The sequence below is a fragment of the Fulmarus glacialis genome, unplaced genomic scaffold (genome assembly GCF_000690835.1).
Source record: "Fulmarus glacialis isolate BGI_N327 unplaced genomic scaffold, ASM69083v1 scaffold4394, whole genome shotgun sequence".
NCBI classification, from domain to species: domain Eukaryota; kingdom Metazoa; phylum Chordata; class Aves; order Procellariiformes; family Procellariidae; genus Fulmarus; species Fulmarus glacialis.
Window position 1 is genome coordinate 16215 of NW_009208569.1, and position 8107 is coordinate 24321.

Consider the following 8107-nt stretch of genomic DNA (forward strand, 5'->3'; position numbering starts at 1 on the left):
GTTTGACTGGTTGTGATTTGTACATGAAGTTCATACCAGTACAGACAGCCATTGCACAGTAGACTGCTTAAACCATCGTTTCACCGGGATGTTCAAAGCAGCTCAATGCCCACAGCTAAGTGGGGTTTTCAAAAGTATTCAATACATCTGGCAGTGATTTTTTTTGAAAAAATGATGACAAATATTGTAAGTGTTAGTTGTGGTTGCTGAACTCTGAAAATGTAAGGAGTTGCTGGTATTGGTCAGATAAAACTCTGATCTTTCAGCATTTTTGAAAATCTGGTTAAATTTTGAAGGGCTTACTGAGATTTCTACTGATTCATAGACATGAGAATGTTTCTGCAGAGAAGTGAATATCCTGTGTGCAAAAATATGAAGTAATTGGTTTTCTGTTTTTCAGTGAAATGGTACAGTAGATATGTTTTTCCTTAGTGTCTATGCTATAATATACTCATGTATTTCATTACGGCAATGAAATAAATTAAAGATGTTAATAGCTGCCATTAGGTGAATCTGATGCAAAGATTATAGCAAACATAATCAGAGTAAATGGATATACTAAAAGGCAAAAAAAAGAAAAAATCTATCCTTCCCCATGGGAGACAGTTGCACACGGTGCAAGGTCTGCTGAAGACAGTGTTGTGTGGATTGTAGAAAATCTTAAGATACTTTACAGTAGAGCATATATAAAATAGGCTATGAAAGTCAGCAGAAAGCTTGGGAAAGTATTGATAAGAGCATGAGAAAACATGGAGAAGCACATTTGATGTTCTCTTCCTGATGAAAGAAATGGTTAACTATTGTTTCCTTTCACAGGCTTTTAGATTAATTTTTATGAATAAAAAAAATTCCTCAAAAAATATACATTCCTTATGACATCAATGGTTGATTCAAATGGAAATAACCTGCAACTCTGAATTTTGGCTATTTGGGAAACAGTAATTTCCTGTGTCTTGAGAGACAAATGTATGATGATTTGTGGTTTCCAAACAGCTGAAAGAAACCAAGACATAACTTATCATCTCTGTGCACATTTTTTCATTATGGAAGGTTGACAGAAAATAGCAACAGATCAAAATAGCTGTATTATTTATTCTGCACTGGTTAAGTAACTATACAAGAACAGTGCTGAATCTGGCTTATAGTTCTAGCTCCAAGAATTCCATATGTCTACAATGTATAATGTGTAGAAATGCCATAAGTAGCTTGAAATAAGCTAGTTCAGACTTAACAGCATTAGCAGGAAACTGCCTAGGCAAGTTCACCCAAACTTCATGTAGGTTGGAAGCTGCTCTGCCATGTGTTTCACTGAAAAACGTAGCCAGCCCTGTACAACTGAGAACTGTTCAGACTTGGACAGCATTTCTTTTGCTAAAGGGGACAATGGATCTGCATGTTTTCTCATATTAGCTGATTATAAAACCAGAACTTACAACATGACAAGATTACCAAGAATTGAGATCAGGACTTGACCAAACTTATTCTCTGGATAAGTAAATTTTAAAGGGATAACTTTCATCTTTTCCTATTCTGTATCAGTCACAGAAAACTGAAGTTAATGCGCTCTCTTGGCACTGAAGTTGAAGTCGGAACACTAACTCTTCCACTGTCATCTGTATCCAGCTTCAGTCTGCGGCTGCCTTCCAGTGATGGTTCAGCGTTTGTCTCACATCTTAACAGGATATTATAAGCTTAGCCTGTGGGCAGCACAGGAAGTGTTTTTTCCTGCTCTGATATCATGGGTATGATAAGCAGCCCAGAGCAGTATATAATTGCCTAATGACATGTGTCCTGCACTCTAAGTGTGGCTTTAAAGGAATTGCAGTACATAGCTTTGCAGCAGTTCAGCTATTACTACCCTGACACAATTACGGCAGAAAATTAGTCATGCTGGGCTTTGTTTTTGTGTTGTGTTTTTTTACCTCTGTGCAACACAATGAACCTTAACAAAAAAGCCAGAGCTTTTCATTTTAAAGGTATTAAAATTGTTCAGTGGCAAGATGCTGTATGTATTCCTGTACCTTCTTTTTATTGACCTTGGTTTTAATTTTAGAACAGTCAATATCTTAGCTGGACGGCAGAAAAAAGGTAAATTATTTAATGCAATATCTTTGAAATGGTTGCTTTAAAGTTATAATGTAACTTGTAGAATGACTGATTTCTAGGAAAAGTCAATGAAAAGATACAGAAATCTTTTAAACATACACTCACACTTGTACATGCACACATGTATACTCATTCCTTGTTGTCTTTGTTATCTAACTTAAGGTTTCTCTCCTACTTCTGCTTGGTTTCCTGGTTATGTATGATTTTTAGTAGTAAATGACTCTCAAAAACTTTAGCTGTTCAGTTTGGATGATAACCCTAAATGTGGGATGATGCTTTTGTTTAAAGGCTATGTCAATTTTCCTAAGCCTTGGAAAGTGGGCTGCAGTTTGAGTAGTGACAGATGACAGACCTTAGGCTGACCAGGGTTCCACCTAAGTACCAAAATGGACTGGAAGGTACAGAAATCACACAGATGTAGCAATTGTCATTATCTTTGCCAGTTAGCAAATTATAAGGAATACCTTTCTGCTGGTCTTGAGCAATTGGAGGAACAAAATGAAAAATACCAGGATTGCTGAACGAACATGAGCAGAAGGGCTGTCTGGGACTGCAAGGGCATATTGTCTTCCATGTGGGTCCCACTCCTTTCAGCCCTTTTGTTCCACTGTCTGTCAACAAATACTGTTGAACCGACTGTCAAAGAGCAGTATTATCCTGCCAACTGCAGGTCTGTATGAAGGGTGACCACTGACTACCTAAGGATCTTGCGAAGGATCACTGAGTGGTGATCCTCCTTCCAGGTGAAGTGGCAGAGCACTTTGCAGCATATCAAGATGTTCTAAACTGATGATGACTTGTGAGTATAAAAACTACATAGTTATGTTGATGGGTTTTGGTTATCATTTTAAATCATTTTTGTCAACGTTTTTAAAATGTTGGGGATGGCATAAAAAAGGCATGAGGAAAAACAAAGTAGCATAACTCAAGTGCTCAGAAGTTCTAACCCAACCTGGAGCTGCTTTTGGGTTGATTTAGGATTGTGTGAAGAACTAGCTTGTCTACAATATCTCTGCTTCAGATCTTGCAGAAACTAAGAATGCATCTAGTGAATATGGTCTCTTGAAGGTCAACTCAGTTGAAACTGAAGTCCATGCTTTTTGTGCCTGGAACAAATGACACAAAATGCAATAGAGGTGAAAAATATGTAGTTCTTGCTTTCTCATATGGGGTACTCCAGATGAGTGTAATTTTTTTACTTGATTCTTTCTGTGCCTTGACCTTCCAATGTTAAATGAGTATTTATCACTCTCATAAGTTGTATGAAAATGCAGTTATTGGTTTTGAAATAATCAGATACAGTTATGATGAAAACTATAAGAATGTCTGTAAGATTATTGATTATTCCATGGTAGAACAAGTTAAAATTCATCATACTAAGACAGAGGGTCAGGCAATGGTTACTGAAGATACAACAAGGTATCAGTAATCATTCCATTTACTGGTCATAATCCATCTTCTATGAATTAACTTAGGGCCCAAGTTAAAATGAGATATAATGAGACTGACTTTGCAATCTGAACACTTCTGTATATTTTTGCAATTAAAATGCATTCTCCTGCTATAAATAAACTTTGAGAATGCAACTATAATAAACTAATCAAATGCAAAAACATCACATACATTCTGTTTCATAGAAAAACATATAGAAGGAGGGCTTTCCCTTTGATAAACAAATAAACCAAATAATGACAGGAAGAAGAAAAAAACCTCCTTTAAATTGATAATTACTGTTCTATGACTGTCCTTGGGATAAGATTTTGAAGGTTGGCTTCTCAGCTGGGATGTATTGCCTATGTACCAATGGAGCTGTGCCAGTCTACAAGTGCTAAGGATATGGCCATGTGTTAGTAATATTAAAGATTTATGATATTTACTATCTTGGATAGACTATCTGCTCTTCATAGCATGCAGTGTACTTGGGTTTTGGTTGTTAATGAAGGTGGAGTGAAATTTCACAGCTGATTTTCTAAGAGGCTTATGAAAGTCAAAACTGAAAGGACAGCTATAAAATAATACACTATTTCAGAAATGAAGCTCATGTACTACTGTAATTGCCTTTTTCTTTTTTGTGGTTTTCTGATCTATGTCATTCCTGATAGGACTCCCTACACCGTAATACTATAATGCATTGGTCTGCCTGTTCCATAGTAAAACGCAGCAAATATACTAATAAATCAAAGTATTGCCTACTGAGGAGTGCACATGCACACACACAAACACGCTAGCTTTAGAAGTTAGGTGAGGTCATTTCTCTCAGCCAGTCCCTTGCTTTACATTTCCCCAAAAAGATCATGCAGGACTTGGCTTTTGAAGTACTTTCCAATTAGCAAAGTGGTTTGTATAATTCTGCCTTCCCACAGGCTGATGCACTGAGTGTGGGAAGCCTTCCCCTCCCTGTTGGCTCAGAGCTGGTGGTGCTGCAGGATGGCTAAGGACAGCCAGGTCTCCTGGTGCAGCTTGTCCCACTGGTTACTCATTCACAGGTCACAGCGGAATGGGGCTTCTAAGCTGTGAAGCAGTTTAAGATTGCCTGAAGTGGATGTGGCTAGGGAGCGGCACAGATGACTCCTGGTCTGTATGAAGATCCAGCAGCCCAGTATGTATCCTTGTACTGTGGCTTTTTATTGTCACAGTCTAGGCTCATTAATGATTAAGAGAAACGTTTCCTTATAGTTGTTGCCCTACATGGCCACCTTTATTTCCTTTGTGCCTCAAGGAATCTGTGACTGAGAAACAGGTGGGATCCAGACTTAAGTCATTGAACACCAGAGTAGCACTTCATCTCTTTGCCCCTTTACTGCAAGTGAAGACCTTCACAGACCTTCAAAACATCTAATTCCCCATCCCCTCCAGTCCCACTTACACCAAGTATTAAAATCCTGTTTGAACCCTACCCTCTGAACTGGCATGGGGAAGCACCAGGGTCTGGTGAACAAGATGCCAGACTGGGGAGCTAAACCTGATCTCTGGCTGCCACTGATGCAACATGTGTTGGTCAAATAACTTCACTTCTCTGTGAGCTTTCACTAAGCTTTAAGGACTGCTTCTCCTCTGCCAGGCAAAGCTACAGTGTATGAAACCAGTCAAAGACAAACCTCACAATGTATTTAGTTCTTGCATGAAACTACTAAACCTTTGCTAAAATTAGGAATCACAAAAAAGCTGATTCTAGCATGACTTACACTAAGCAATGCGAGGTACAGAACAGTCGGGGAAAAAAGTGATGTTGCTCAGCTTTCACAATCTGTGGTTAAATGTAGGCATTACTTTGATTTATGGATACACCTGTGGTACTCTAATTTTGGAATACATTCTTGGAGTTTTTGTAGGGGGCAAGCAAACATGCTCTGATGTTATCGTCACTATTGCAGGAATCCCAGTTTGACCTCTGCCTGGCCATGCTCGACCTGCTAATGACTCAGGCTATATGAGTATGTCTGTGTTTGTGTCTATACAAGAGTTTACGTGTGTGCTTGCATGGGGGGGGGGCACAAGTCTTTTTTATGAACAATATTCACTCTTTCTTATGTGCCTATCTGATAATGAACAGTATTAGGATGGGATACTTTTCTATGTGGGCTTTATTGCTTTATCTTGATGACCATTAATAGCTCCATAACTCCAACAGATTTTTCCTTTCTGAGATGAGATTCAAAGTGTTATAATGATTTCTCAGTCATACCCAGTGGAAAAAGAAAGACCTGGTTTTCACTTTCATGACTGTAAGGATGGAATTAAATGACTGGAGAAGTAATAACATAAAACCAGTCAAACCCTCAGTTCTCTCCAAGAAATAAAAGCAGTGTCTAGGAGTCATATTTCAAGATAAGATCTGGCTGGGTATATGCTCCCTTTTCATTTGGAAAGAAATTCCCAGATAGTGCTCCTTCCATGCAGCTTGAGAAATGCACTCAGCCTGCTGTGGTGCAGCTTTTTGGATGATTTCAGTTTCTATAAAAAGAAGATGATCTCATCTTCAGTACTTAAAGATGTATCACCCTATCTTTTCCCCTTGCCCAGCACAAAGGGGAATTTGAATTTATGAAGCCTGAAGCCTGGTGTGACTATAAAAGGATTGACCTGAATGACAGAAAGGCATTAGCTTTAACCCCTTCCCTGCTTCCAGCCTGTACATGTTTGTGCCCTGGCAGGAAGAACAGTCACTTAAAGCAGCCAGGAATTGAGATTCATGCAAGGTTTGTGCGGTGGGCTGCAGAGATGCTGCATTGCTCCATTGCAGACAGCATTGCTCCCTCTGAGCTACAGTATCACTGACATGTGGCAATATCTGGGTACAGACAGCGTGTAGCTGCTCAGCTCTAGAAAGAGAGATCGGGATAGACCACCCAGTGCATTCCCTGGATGGACTGTGAGAGTACTAGTAGCCTCCCAGAAGAAAGATACTCTATATTACAGGTATTTATCAACATTTTTAAAAACAGGAAAGTACAGTTTGAGCCCTGAAGTCATATTTTGGCATGCCCACTATGATTTGATTTTCAAAAGACCTATGGCACATATTTAAGTTGGTGAGAAATACTTAAGGTGCTTAGGCTTTTGAGGACCAAGCTATTCATTTAGGAGCCAGATACTAAAAGGTCTTTAGGCTCCAGAATCCTGTTGATGCTAAATTTAAACTGAGGATTTAAGAACCTAACTCAAAACACTTTGGCCTGAGGGGTTTGGGGTTGGTTTTTTTTTTTTTTTTTGGCCCATCTGTATGCAAGAAGGCCGATTGCAGAGTAGCCATTTCACCTTAGCTACCTGCTTGCATTTTCATAACACAAGGGTGCTTTTTTGCAGGGTCATTTAGTAAACTTAGTCTAATTCCAAAAAGAATTAAAAAAACCCAAAACATAGAAGGGATGTATAACTGTGTTGAGAAAAAATTTTGCACAGAATATCTCTTGCATCCAATGTTCAGATCTTTGTGTATTCTACAGTAGTTTCCCATGAAGACAAGGCCCAAGAGGAGGTAGACTGTAATGTAGAAATGGTCAACAGTACTGTACTTGTTGCATTTCCTAGCTAAATATTCAACTCTTCTTATCTTATCACTACTTTGTTCCTGGCTATTGCTGACAGCACATACCTCAAACTGCAATCCAGCCCTATGTTTACATTTCAATTCCTTCTATTGCATTGCTTCTTAAGAAACCTCTTAATAACTTCATCCAGTAGTTTTAAAATAGGTCAAAATAGGTGCTGAATTGCCCTGAACACAATAGGTGTACTAACAAGAAAGAAAGCTTCCAATATCCCAAAGTGTCTTTTTTTCTTTGTTTTTCCCCTGAAAAACATGAATATTTCAGACTGTTCTAATCAATACAGTTTAGTCATCTCAATTTATCAATGGAGCTGTGGATCGCTCTTGCACAAAGCCTTAGGTTTCTTATTACCCATTCCTCAGTCCTGTCACAAAGTCATAAACACAGTTCAGAAGCTTTCCAAGCATTCTATAAATACTAGAGAAATACATACATCAATAAAAAGGTACTCAATAACAATTATGAATAAAAATACTTCACACTTGTATAATGTCTTTCAACAAGACCTTTCAAAAAACCTTTTTTAGCATTAATGAAGTCTTGAATATCTCTTAAAGGAAGATGAGAACTTTATCGCTAGTATGTGGTTTACTGGTAAAATACAGCTGCTCTCAGGGAGCAAAAAAACAGCTATGTAATAACTTACTGTAACATTACAGTTCAGAAAGGGAGGCATAAGGATTCTGCAACTGAAAACACAGGCTGAATTACTAGGAGTAAAATACAGAATGATCTCAGCTGAAAGTTGGAGAAACTACAGTTCTGCAAGGTCTTCAGTGACTGACAACAGTGAGCAGGCAGGAGTCTTGTTCTGTGTTACAGCCTAACTGGAACATTGCTAACACTACAATAGAACAATAGATCCCTTCAGATTCTGAGTAAGGGGATCCTACTGAACCCTTTCTAATAATGATACCATCACCAGAAGGGAACAGATACTTTATTGAAAT